Source organism: Nicotiana attenuata, unplaced genomic scaffold, assembly GCF_001879085.1.
Source record: "Nicotiana attenuata strain UT unplaced genomic scaffold, NIATTr2, whole genome shotgun sequence".
NCBI lineage: Eukaryota > Viridiplantae > Streptophyta > Magnoliopsida > Solanales > Solanaceae > Nicotiana > Nicotiana attenuata.
In genome coordinates, this window is record NW_017670681.1 from 44,463 (window position 1) to 58,813 (window position 14,351).

A 14,351-nucleotide genomic window follows, 5' to 3' on the forward strand; every position below is an offset into this window, starting at 1 on the left:
GACGCTCTTCCGATCTCTAGGAAGTGTGTATCCTAGGGGTGAAACTTCAATGACTCAAACTAGGAAGTGCGTCTCCTAGGAATGAACTTAGATGACCAAAAACTAGGAAGTACGTCTCCTAGGGGTACAATCTTAATTTAGGAAGTGCATCTCCTAAAACAAAAATATAACCTGAAAAACCCAGACTAGGAAGTGCGTATCTTAGGGTGAAACTTCAATTTAGGAAGTGCGTCTCCTAAAACAAAAATATAACCTGAATTACCCAGACTAGGAAGTGCGTCTCCTAGGGGTGAAACTTCAATGACTCGAACTAGGAAGTGCGTCTCCTAGGAATGAACTTAAATGACCCAAAACTAGGAAGTGCGTCTCCTAGGGGTAAAATCTCAATTTAGGAAGTGCATCTCCTAAAACAAAAATATAACTTGAAAGGCCCAGACTAGGAAGTGATTCTCCTAGGGGTGATGTGTGATCTTCTCAATAGCCTTTGCGTAAGCAGAATTGTGGCATTACAAATTCAAGCTTTGTTATGAACATAGCCTTCATTCCCGTTTCAGACAAAGAAAACTTGTGAGTTTAAAACACGGTGGTTAGTTTGTGGCCTTGACCTTGAAAGCGGCTGCTTTTGCACTTGCCAAGATAACTCCGATTTCCACTTGGAAGACCTTATATGTTATCGAGTACCCATTTTCTTTCAACCCTTATCACAGAAAACACCTCCGCTCCATTCGATCCCAATATCCTCTATCTGTTGCATTTTGCTCATAAATTGACATTTACCGAACCTTTGCATTTCACATGAACCCCAATGCATGTTGATTGTTGCCAACTCAGTGCACATACTGTCCTTTCCTGAATTATGCCACTTTGATGTGCTAGCCAGATTCCGTTTTGTGCAATTGGAAAGCTGGTAGCAAATTTTGAAGTCATTTCTCACTTGTTCGGATCAAACAGACTCAAGAAGGGACTCAAACAAAACAAGAGGAACAATATAAGGAGAAAAACGAGAAGAGATGGTATCTAACAAGAAAATAATTTTACCCAGGAAAAAGAACAAAGTATAAACTAATCTGATTTGAAGGCCATCTCCACTGACTATGACATGCATTTTGGATTAAGCGGCCTGATCTGTCAAGCGAGTCTAATCTTCAACTCTTGTTATGCTTCTAAGCTGTGAAACTGGGCTTCAACGCTCCAATTGTCCTATTTGATCCACAATCCTCAGTCGACTTGTAGAGCCCTGAAGGGTTTTCACCATCAAGCCTCTTTCATTTTGCTCTTTTTCTCAACTCACTGTCGCCTTACGGTTCCCATGAGGGTTTTCACCGATAAGACTCGCTCATTTTATCATTTTCTCTCCTTGTGCTGAGAACAAAGGTATTACCCATGATGCAGGAAGATCATACTTTCACCATACACTTGATTTGGCATCCTCAATGTGACGACCCAGCCGGTCGTCTCATGAGTTAGGAGTGTGATCGGAATGGGTTTTGGAGGTCCGGAGTAGAATTAGGCTTGAATTGGCGAAGTTGATATTTTGGCGATTTCTGGTTGATAGGCGAGATTTTGATCCAGGGGTCGGAATGGAATTCCGAGAGATGCAGTAGCTTCATTATGTCATTTTGAATGTGTGTGCAAAATTTCAGGTCATTCGAACGTGGTTTGGTTGGGTTTTTGATCAAAAGCGTATTTCGGAAGAATTTACGAACTTAGGCTTGAATTCGATGTGTTTTGGTAGATTTGATGTTGTTTGAGGTGTTTTGATGATTGGAACAAGTTTGAATAAGGTGTTGGGTTATGTTTGTTCTTTTGGTTGAGGTTCGGGGGCCTCGGGGTGAATTCGGATGGTTAATGGAGAGATTGGTGAATTGTTGCGGCACCTGATATTGCTGTTTCTGGTGTTTTCGCACCTACGGCTTGGGGATCGCAGGTGCGGTGTCGCACGTGCGGAAGTGAAGGCGCAGATGCGGTTTTAGGAGTTGGGGTCAGGAATCGCAGATGCGGTATGGGAACCGCACCTGCGGAGTCGCAGATGCGACAAGAGGATCGCAGATGCGGTTTGGGCTGGTTAAATGAATTTCCGCAGAAGCGGATGGTTGACTGCATATGCGGTACCGCAGAAGCGGGATTTCTGCCGCAGATGCGAAAGAGGCCTGGGCAGAATGTTTGTTTTTAATTCGTTTCATCCGCGATTTTGGGGCTCATTTCCTCCATAGTTGGTCTTTTCGGGAGCTTTTTGAAGGAGATTTAAGAGGGAATCAAGGGGAAACGTTTGGAGGTAAGAATTTCGGACCGAAAACTCGATTCTATTGTGAAATCCACCTAGAAAATCATGGAAACTTAAGCTAAAAATGGAAGAACTAGGGCTTGGAATTTTGGATTTTTGATTTGGAATTTGAAGGGTTATTTGTGGGCGGATTTTGATATTGTTGGTATGTATGAACTTATGGGGAGATAATGAAACTATTGATGTAAATATTTCTGAGTTTCCAGAAGTAGGCCCGGGGCTCGGGTTTTTCTAATTTCGGGATTTTTGGTATTTTTCGATTGTTTTCGCTTGGGTTTTGTTCCCTTAGCATATTGTGACGTATTCGTTCTGATTTTAGATAGATTCGACCCACGTGGAGGCCAATTCGAAGGGCAAAGGCGTCTCGAGCTAGGGATTTAGCCGCTTCGAGGTGAGTAATGCTTGTAAATGATGTTCTGATGGTTTGAAACCCCGAATTGTGCATCGTAGTACTATGTTGAGGTGAGGCACACGCTCGATGACGAGCGTGGGGTCGTGTACTATTAGTGATTTAGACTTGGTCTGTCCCGATTGATGATTTTACCGCGTATTTGAATTAAAACTATTTGTTATCATCGTTTACTGGGCTGATTACCATATTTGGGCTTCGTGCCAACTATTTGAACCCTTTCGGGGTTTTTTTATTTGATATTTCCTCAGTGTTTCGACTTATTAGTTGAACTCAGTCATATTAAATTCCACTGTTTTACTACTCAGCCATTTTTACTCAGATTTTGAGATTTAAATGATATTTTAAATGATGTTGTGCTGAGAAACACTGTTTTACTATTGCCCGAGGGGCTTGTAATGATTTTTGACTGAGTAAGGCCGAGGGCCTATATTGTGAGGAGATGCTGATACTGATTGGAGGCCGAGAGCCTGAGATATGTACGCCACGAGGTGGCTTGATTGATATGAGGCCGAGGGCCTATATTTGATGCCACGAGATGGCTTGTTTTTGCGCTTGGGCCGTAAGGGGCCCCTCTAGGAGTCTGCACACCCCCAGTGAGCGCGGGTACCCATTGTGATGTGAGAGTGAGCCCGAGGGGCTGTTACTGTTGTGAGATGTTGCCCGAGGGGCGGTTGTGGTGTTACTGTGCCCGAGGGGCGAACTTTTATTTGTTTACTTTATCATAATTAACTGTCAATTACCTGTTTACTGGTTTAAAGGGCAGTTTTCCTGATTCTTACTGGTTTTCCTGATTATAAATGATTTTACTGCTTCATTATAGACTGCCATATGCTTTACGTGTTTTCTTGCTTTCAGTCATTATTTATACTCATTACTCACTGAGTTGGAGTACTCACTTTACTCCCTGCACCCTGTGTGCAGATTCAGACGTAGCTGGTTCCGCTCCGGAGTGTTGATTTCCTCCAATTCCAGGCGGGCTTTTTTCGGGATTATGAGGTAGCTGTTGGCGTCCGCAGCCCCGTGTCTCTACTCTTCTATCATTTCTATTTCCTACAAACGCTTGTAGTAGTTTATGACTTTAGCAGACTATACTGTGATTCACAGATGCTCGTGACTTGTGACACCCCGATTAGGGCTGTGTCGGGTTGGATTTTCCGCATTTTAATTGATGTTTTCGCTAATCAGTGTTAGTAAATCATGTTTAGACTATTATGTGTTGGTTAACTGTTTTAAAAGATGAATTGGGTTGAACTGGCTGGCCTTGTCTTCACGAGAGGCGCCATCACGACCGGGTTCGGGGTTAGGGTTGTGACAAGTTGGTATCAGAGCCTAGGTTACATAGGTCTCACGAGTCATGAGCAGGTGTAGTAGAGTCTCGCGGATCGGTACGGAGACGTCTGTATTTATCCTCGAGAGGCTGCAGAACCTTTAGGAAAAACTTCACGTTCTTGAAATTCTTATCGTGCGAGTTGTTGATCCGAGTACTAAACTTCTTTTATTCCATTCTCTCACAGATGGTGAGGACACGCGCTACCAGAGAGGGTGGACGACCCCCAGTGCCACCAGATGCGGCCACCAGAGGCCGAGGACGCGGTCGTGGTAGAGGCAGAGCAGCGAGGGCAGCACCTGCAGATCCACCAGCTGCCCTAGTTCAGGACCAGGTCCCAGCTGTGGACCCCCCAGCAGCACCAACTCAGGCACCAACTGTGCCTATTGTGATTCCGGGTCTTCAGGAGGCCTTGGCTCAGATCTTATCAGTTTGCACTGGCCTAGCTAAAGCGATTTCAGCTACTACAGCCGCAACTACTTCACATGCCAAGAGAGGCAGTCAAACTCCCGCTGCCCGCACGCCTGAGCAGGTCATGCAGGGACTTCAGACGCCGGGGGCACCTCCAGCCCAGCCGGTCGCAGCTGCTCAGGACTATGTAGTTCCTGTCATGCCAGAAGATGAGCAGTGTAGGTTGGAGAGATTTGGGAGGCTTCAGCCTCCGACCTTCAGCGGAGCAGAGGGCGAGGATGCCAGGGCTTTCTAGACAAGTGTCAGAGGATGCTTCGTACAACCGGTATCTTGGAGACCAGCGGGGTCACTTTCACTACTTATCAGTTTTCAGGACCTGCTTTTACTTGGTGGGAGGATTTTGAGAGGCGTAGGTCTGTTGGTGCAGCACCCTTATCCTGGCAGCAGTTCTCCGTTCTCTTCCTGGAGAAGTATGTACCGCAGTCTCGCAAAGAGGAGCTGCGTAGACAGTTTGAGTGGTTGCGTCAGGGAGACATGACCGTGTCACAGTATGAGTTGAGGTTCTCTGAGTTGGCTCGTCATGCCATTTGGTTGTTCCCGACAGATAGAGAGAGGATCAGGAGGTTTGTTGATGGTCTTACTTATCAGCTCCGTATCCTTATGACTAGGGAGAGGATGACTGGTGCTACATTCGAGGAGGTTGTGGATATTGCCAGAGAGATTGAGTCTGTCAGTCGCCAGGAGAGAGAGGAGAGGGAGGCCAAGAGGCCTCGAGGATCTGGTAGCTACAGTGGTGGTCCTTCGAGGGGCCAGTTCCAGCACGACAGAGGCCGACAGTTCCGTCAGGGTCAGTCTGATCTCTCAGGTTATCGAGGAGCATCGTCGGGTCATGGTTTCCATAGTTCACACTAGGGCCATTCTTTACTTAGTGCACTCCCAGCTCAGAGCTCATCCCGTGCTCCATCTGTTCAGGGCTCTTCTACGCCGAGTACATCTACTGGTCACTCCGATGCGAGGGGTTCCCATCAGTCCCCTTCTCCAGCACCTAGGATTTGTTACGAGTGTGGCGAGATGGGCCACATGTGGAGGCAGTATCCCTGCCGTGTGGCTAGTTCATCCCAGTAGAGGGGTCAGTCATCAGCTTCAGCGCCAGTTGCTCCACCACCACCCGCCCAGCCAGCTAGGGGTGGGGATCAGTCAGCCAGGGGTCTCCCTAGAGGAGGAGGTCGATCAGGCCCATTTCTATGCCCTTCCAGGCAGACCCGATGCCATTGCTTCTGATGCTGTCATTACAGGTATTATTTCAATCTGCCACAGAGATGACTCTGTACTATTTGATCCCAGTTCTACCTATTCTTATGTGTCATCATACTTTGCTCATTATTTAGGTACTCCTCGTGAGTCTCTTGCTTTACCTATTCATGTATCTACCCCGGTGGGTGAGACTGTTGTTGTAGACCGTGTGTACCGGTCGTGTGTGGTGATTATTGGGGGTCTGGAGAGTCGAGTTGATCTTTTATTATTAAGTATGGTGGATTTCGATATCATTCTGGGCATGGATTGGCTATCTCCGTGTCGTGCTATTCTGGACTGTCATGCCATGATAGTCACATTGGCTATACCGGGTGTGCCACGGATCGAGTGGCGTGGCGTGACTGATTATGTTCCTAGTAGAGTGATCTCTTTCTTAAAGGCCCAGCGTATGGTTGGGAAGGGTTGTTTATCGTATCTTTCCTTCGTGAGGGATGTTGGAGCTGAGACTCCCAGTATTGATTCTGTCCCAGTTGTGAGGGATTTCCCTGATATTTTTCCTGCAGACCTGCCGGGCATGCCACCGGACAGGGAATTGATTTTGGTATTGACCTGGTGCCGGGCACTAAGCCCATTTCTATTTCGCCGTATCGTATGGCACCAGCGGAGCTGAAGGAGTTAAAGGAACAGCTTCAGGAACTCCTAGATAAGGGGTTCATTCGGCCTAGTGTGTCACCTTGGGGTGCGCCGGTTCTGTTTGTGAAGAAAAAGGATGGCACTATGAGAATGTGCATTGATTATAGGCAATTAAACAAGGTAACAGTTAAGAACAAGTATCCTTTGCCTCGCATTGATGATTTATTCAACCAGCTTCAGGGAGCGAGGGTTTTCTCCAAGATTTATCTCCGTTCGGGTTATCACCAGTTGAAGATCAAGGATTCGGATATTCTTAAGACGGCCTTCAGGACCAGATATGGTCATTATGAGTTCCTGGTTATGTCTTTTGGGCTGACTAATGCCCCACCAGCGTTCATGCATCTGATGAACAACGTGTTCCGACCTTATCTTGATTCATTTGTTATAGTTTTCATTGATGATATCCTGGTATATTCGCGTAGTTAGGAGGAGTACGCGGAGCATTTGAGGGTTGTGTTGCAGAGATTAAGGGAGGAAAAGCTTTACACAGTTCTCCAAGTGTGAGTTTTGGCTCAGTTCAATGGCATTCTTGGGACACGTGGTGTCCAGTGAGGGTATTCAGGTTGATCCAAAGAAGTTAGAGGCAGTGCAGAGTTGGCCCAGACCGTCCTCAGCCACAGAGATTCGCAGTTTTCTTGGTTTGGCAGGCTATTATCGCCGGTTTGTTCAGGGATTCTCATCTATCGCATCGCCCTTGACCAAGTTGACTCAGAAGGGTGTCTCATTTGTATGGTCGGACGAGTGTGAGGAGAGCTTTCAGAAGCTCAAGACAGCTTTGACCATAGCTCCAGAGTTGGTTTTGCCATCAGCTTTAGGTTCATATACCGTGTATTGTGATGCTTCGAGAGTAGGCATTGGTTGTGTGTTGATGCAAGAGGGTAGGGTTATTGCTTATGCTTCTCGTCAGTTGAAGCCCCATGAGAAGAACTACCCCGTTCATGATTTGGAGTTGGCTGCCATAGTTCACGCGTTGAAGATTTGGAGGCATTACTTGTATGGCGTATCTTGTGAGGTATTCACTGATCATCGCAGTCTTCAGCATTTGTTCAAGCAAAAGGATCTTAATTTGAGGCAGCGGAGATGGTTGGAGTTACTTAAGGATTATGACATCACCATATTGTACCATCCAGGAAAGGCCAATGTGGTGGCTGATGCTTTGAGCCGAAAGGCAGCATGTATGGGGAGTTTGGCATATCTTCCAGTTGGGGAGAGACCTCTTGCGGTTGATGTTCAGGCTTTGGCCAATCGGTTCATGAGGTTGGATATTTCGGAGCCTAGTCGGATATTGGCTTGTGTGGTTTCTCGGTCTTCCCTATACGAGCACATCAGAGAGCGCCAGTATGATGATCCACATTTTATCGTCCTTAGGGATAGAGTTCAGCATGATGATGCCAGAGATGTGACCATTGGAGATGATGGGGTATTGAGGATGCAGGGCCGGATTTTTGTGCCCAATGTAGATGGGCTTCGGGAGTTGATTCTGGAGAAGGCCCACAGCTCGCGGTATTCTATTCATCTAGGAGCCGCGAAGATGTATCAGGATCTTAGACAGCATTACTGGTGGCGGAGAATGAAGAAGGATATTGTGGGATTTGTATCTCGGTGTCTCAATTGTCAGCAGGTAAAATATGAGCATTAGAGACCAGGTGGCTTGCTTCAGAGAATGGATATTCCAGAGTGGAAGTGGGAGCGGATCACTATGGATTTTGTAGTTGGACTCCCTCGGACTTTGAAGAAGTTCGATGCTATTTGGGTGATTGTGGATAGGCTGACCAAGTCCGCGCACTTCATTCCTATTTGTACTACTTATTCTTCAGAGCGGTTGGCAGAGATATATATTCGGGAGATTGTTCGGTTGCATGGTGTCCCAGTTTCCATCATTTCAGATCGGGGCACTCAGTTTACTTTCCAGTTCTGGAAGTCTGTTCAGCGAGAGTTGGGTACTCAGGTACAGTTGAGCATATCTTTTCACCCTCAGACGGACGGGCAGTGCGAGCGCACCATTCAGATCTTGGAGGATATGTTACGCGCTTGTGTTATTGATTTCGGAGGGTCATGGGATCAGTTTCTACCGCTTGCAGAGTTTGCTTACAACAACAGCTACCAGTCGAGCATCCAGATGGCTCCATATGAGGCTTTGTATGGGAGGCGGTGTAGATCTCCAGTTGGTTGGTTTGAGCCCGGTGAGGCTAGGCTATTGGGGACAGATTTGGTTCAGGCTGCCTTAGATAAAGTGAAGGTAATTCAGGAGAGACTTCGTACAGCGCAGTCGAGGCAAAAGAGTTATGCTGACAGGAAGGTAAGAGATGTGTCCTTCATGGTCGGTGAGAAGGTTCTGTTGAAGGTCTCGCCCACAAAAGGTGTTACGAGATTTGGAAAGAAAGGGAAGTTGAGTCCGTGGTTCATTGTGCCTTTTGAGGTACTACGGAGGATTGGGGAGGTGGCTTATGAGCTTGCTTTGCCACCCAGCTTGTCGAGTGTGCATCCGGTTTTCCATGTTTCTATGCTCCGTAAGTATGTTGGGGATCCGTCTCATGTTCTGGATTCAGCACGATTCAGCTGGAGGGTGATTTGACTTATGATGTGGAGCCAGCAGCTATTCTGGAGCGTCAGGTTCGGAAGTTGAGATCAAAAGATATAGCTTCGGTGAAGGTGCAGTGGAGAGGTTGGCCCGTAGAGGAGGCCACCTGGGAGACCGAGCGGGAGATGCGGAGCAGATATCCTCACCTGCTTGAGGCTTCAGGTATGTTTCTTGACTCGTTCGAGGACGAACGTTTATTTAAGTTGGGGAGGATGTGACGACCCAGCCGGTCGTCTCATGAGTTACCGCTCCGTTTCCCCCATTTCTGCTTCTTTATGTATTGTTTATCCGTGTTTTGAGGTATCGGGTTGGTTGGATTGAATCTGGAATGGTTTTGGTGAAGTTTGAGACACTTAGTCTCTTTTAAGAAGGGTTGAGTTGGAAAAGTCAACCGGATGTTGATTTATGTGTTAGAGGGCTCAGATGTGAGTTCCGATTGTTCGGTTAGCTTCGGGAGGTGATTTATGACTTAGGAGTCTGATCGGAATGGGTTTTGGAGGTCCGGAGTAGAATTAGGCTTGAATTGGCGAAGTTGATATTTTGGCGATTTCCGGTTGATAGGCGAGATTTTGATCCAGTGGTCGGAATGGAATTCCGAGAGTTGCAGTAGCTTCGTTATGTCATTTGGGATGTGTGTGCAAAATTTCAGGTCATTCGGACGTGGTTTGGTTGGGTTTTTGATCAAAAGCATATTTCGGAAGAATTTAGGAACTTAGGCTTGAATTCGATGTGTTTTGGTAGATTTGATGTTGTTTGAGGTGTTTTGATGATTGGAACAAGTTTGAATAAGGTGTTGGGTTATGTTTGTGCTTTTGGTTGAGGTCCCGGGGGCCTCGGGGTGGATTCGGATGGTTAACGGAGAGATTGGTGAATTGTTGCAGCAGCTGATATTGCTGTTTCTGGTGTTTTCGCACCTGTGGCTTGGGGACCGCAGGTGCAGTGCCGCATGTGGGGAAGTGAAGGCGCAGATACGGTTTTAGGAGTTGGGGTCAGGAATCGCAGATGCGGTATGGGAACCGCACCTGCGGAGTCGCAGATGTGACAAGAGTACCGCAGATGCGGTTTGGGCTGGTTAAATGAATTTCCGCAGAAGCGGATGGTTGACCGCATATGCAGTACCGTAGAAGCGGGATTTGTGCCGCAGATGCGAAAAAGGCCTGAGCAGAATGTTTGTTTTTAATTTGTTTCATCCGCGATTTTGGGGCTCATTTCCTCCATAGTTGGTCTTTACGGGAGCTTTTTGAAGGAGATTAAAGAGGGAATCAAGGGGAAACGTTTGGAGGTAAGAATTTCGGACCAAAAACTCGATTCTATTGTGAAATCCACCTAGAAAATCATGGAAACTTAAGCTAAAAATGGAAGAACTAGGGCTTGGAATTTTGGATTTTTGATTTGGAATTTGAAGGGTCATTTGTGGGCGGATTTTGATGTTGTTGGTATGTATAAACTCGTGGGGAGATAAGGAACCTATTGGTGTAAAAAATTTTGAGTTTCGAGAAGTGGGCCCGGGGCTCGGGTTTTGCTAATTTCGGGATTTTTGGTATTTTTCGATTGTTTTCGCTTGGGTTTTGTTCCCTTAGCATATTGTGACGTATTCGTTCTGATTTTGGATAGATTCGACGCACGTGGAGGCCAATTCGAAGGGCAAAGGCGTCACGAGCTAGGGATTTAACCGGTACGAGGTGAGTAATGCTTTTAAATGATGTGCTGAGGGTTTGAAACCCCGGATTGTGCATTGTAGTAGTATGTTGAGGTGAGGCACATGCTCGATGACGAGCGTGGGGTCGTGTACTATTAGGGATTTGGACTTGGTCCGTCCCGATTGATGATTTTACCGCGTATTTGATTTAAAACTATTTGTTATCATCTTTTATTGGGCTGATTGCCATATTTGGGCTTCGTGCCAACTATTTGAACCCTTTCGGGGTTTTTTTATTTGATATTTCCTCACTGTTTTGACTTATTAGTTGAACTCAGTCATATTAAATTCCACTGTTTTACTACTCAGCCGTTTTTACTCAGATTTTGAGATTTAAATGATATTGGGCTGAGAAACACTGTTTTACTATTGCCCGAGGGGCTTGTGATGATTTTTGACTGAGTAAGGCCGAGGGCCTATATTGTGAGGAGATGTTGATACTGATTGGAGGCCGAGAGCCTGAGATATGTACACCACGAGGTGGCTTGATTGATATGAGGCCGAGGGCATATATTTGATGCCACGAGATGGCTTGTTATTGCACTTGGGCCGTAAGGGGCCCCTCCAGGAGTCTACACACCCCCAGTGAGCGCGGATACCCATTGTGAAGTGAGAGTGAGCCCGGGGGGCTGTTACTATTGTGAGATGTTGCCCGAGGGGCGGTTGTGGTGTTACTGTGCCCGAGGGGCGAACTTTTATTTGTTTACTTTATCATAATTAACTGTCAATTACCTGTTTACTGGTTTAAAGGGCATTTTTCCTGATTCTTACTGGTTTTCCTGATGATAAATGATTTTACTGCTTCATTATAGACTGCCATATGCTTTACGTGTTTTCTTGCTTTCAGTCATTATTTATATTCATTACTCACTGAGTTGGAGTACTCACTTTACTCCCTGCACCCTATGTGCAGATTCAGGCGTAGCTGGTTCCGCTCTGGAGTGTTGATTTCCTCCAGTTCCAAGCGGGCTTTTTTCGGAGATTACGAGGTAGTTGTTGGCGTCCGCAGCCCTGTGTCTCTACTCTTCTATCATTTCTGTTTCCTACAAACACTTGTAGTAGTTTATGACTTTAGCAGACTGTACTATGATTCATAGATGCTCGTGACTTGTGACACCCCGGTTAGGGCTGTGTCGGGTTCGATTTTCCGCATTTTTATTGATGTTTCCGCTAATCAGTGTTAGTAAATCATGTTTAGACTATTATGTGTTGGTTAACTGTTTTAAAAGATGAATTGGGTTGAACTGGCTGGCCTTGTCTTCACGAGAGGCGCCATCACGACCGGGTTCGGTGTTAGGGTCGTGACACTCAAAGATTGGTCGGAAGGTCTTTCTTTGGACCGTAATGTAGGCTTTTGGACAGGGTTGGAAAGAAAGGGTGGCATGAATGCTCAAAATAATTTAAGATGAAAGGGTTCAAAATTACATCTTTTGGAATCAGGTCTTTTGGCAAAATTAAAACTTCTGCCCCAGTTTCTTGGAATTTGGGGATTTTTTTTTTTGCGTTTTGCTTTTTATCTATCTCATATTCGTAAAACTAAAAAAAAATACAAAAATAGTACCTTATTTTATTTTAATATGATATTTGAAAATATCAAAAAAAATAGGTTTGTTTTAACGGTTAGTCATATATATATATATATATATATATATATATATATATATATATATATATATATATATATATATATATGGTTTGTTTTTAACGGTTAAGTCTATACTATACTATCAATAGGATTGTTGTCTATTTTACAATATATAGCATGTTAGAGTATATTTTACTGTATTCATCCCTTGTAGTACAAAAGTGTTAACGGATTACATTTATTTATTTTAAGATAGTAATATAAAAGTGATTTTTAATTTGACCCAATGTTGACCTGAAAAGAGACCAACATTGGTCGCTAATTATCCAGAAATTAAACTTAGCGACCAAAGTTGGTCGCTAATTTGAATAAGATTTATATTTATTTTATAAATTTTTAAAAATATTTTAAAATAATAATATAATTATTAAACTTGTAGAACTGGGTCCCAAATTAGCGACCAAAGTTGGTCGCTACTTTGCTCCCTTTCCATGACCGACCACTTTGGTGCCAATTTTAACTAATATTTATTTATATTTTATAAAATATTTTTAAATAATAATATAGTTACTACACGTTATAACTGGGTTCCCACATTAGCGATCAAAGTTGGTCGCTAAGTTGAATATTTCTTTGACCAGCAAGTCTGACAGCCCGGTCAACAGGTTGACCACTTTAGCGACCAAAATGCCGACCAACGTTGTCGGTTAAATTATTTAAAATATTATTTAATACTTTTCTCCACATTAGCGACCAACTTTGGTCGCTTTTATTTGACCCCGACCCAACTTTGGTGCCAAATATTTGGTCGGTATATCCCAGCATTTCTAGTAGTGGACGTGAAAATACACAGGGGGGAGGGGGGAGAGTGGAATCTGTGAAATTTTTTAAACTTAGACTCTATATTAGATTGACTGATTTACCAAATTAGTCGGACTTGATACAATAAATAACAGGTGTCTGGCGACATATAAAGAATATTAGAAAGTAAGTGCAGAAATCGCTAAAGACCAACCGGAATTTTAATACTGATTTGGATTCAATGTTAATCTAGTCGAGTCCCCTTGGTTGAAGGGAGTTCCCATCTTTAGTATCTGCCATTTCTTCGAGTACAATAAAATGATGTGATAGCTGCAGTTCCTTAACACTCGTCTTCTTTTGTATACAGATGCCTCACCAATGTTTATCTCTTTTTCTACTTGTTACAACACAAGATCTCAATGAACCACAATTTTGTTTTTAGTAGTAAAAGAAGAATTTTTGGTTTGATCAAAGTATATTGTATCTCAATCGGCTGAAAACTGAGTATAAATACTTCGGTGAAGACTTTGAGAGACGTTGATTTCAGCAACCAAGGGATTTGATCTTTGGGAGAGACTTCGATTCTTTTCCAAGGAATGAAGATTTCTGGCCATTGCTCTTCCTTGATGAGAGAAGATTGATTTGCCTCCTCTTCCAGTCATCTGATGAGAGATTTGCTCTTTAATTTGTTGGTCCTTCCATAAGTTTGGCAGCTCTTGATCGCTTCCTTTTTCCCGCGCGTTGAAGCGAAGATCTTGCTTCTTGACTTATTGGTTTTTCCAAAGTCGGCAGATCAGCGAATCTCTTGATTTGCTCCTAAGAATGTGTTAGGCCTGTGTTGCGCCTTAGTTTTAGGCTTTCGACGATTCTTTTCTCATCGCAGCTTTCCACAATTCTTGGCTGATTGATATTTCTTTCCTTAGGCATATTTCCATTCTGATGATTTCCTGCAGCAAATATATTATTGACATTATTAAAATTCTATCTAACAATCCTCCCCCCTTTTTGATGAATGTTCAAAATAATATCTTTGTATAAACACCAGTTGACTCCTGTATTTTACTTTCCCCTGAATGTATGCTGCGCAACTTCCCCATTAGTTCTGCAACTTGACTTCCTGTATGAGGATCCGTGGCACTCCCCCTTGAGTTCATTGCAATTGACTTCCCTGTATGAGATCCTCCCCCCGCACCTCATTGGCACTCCCCTCAGTTGTGCATTGACTAGTCCATTTATTGTAATCGACTCTTGTTACGTGAGGGATGCTACCTGTGCCATAGTCAATTGTACCTGTTACAAATGCA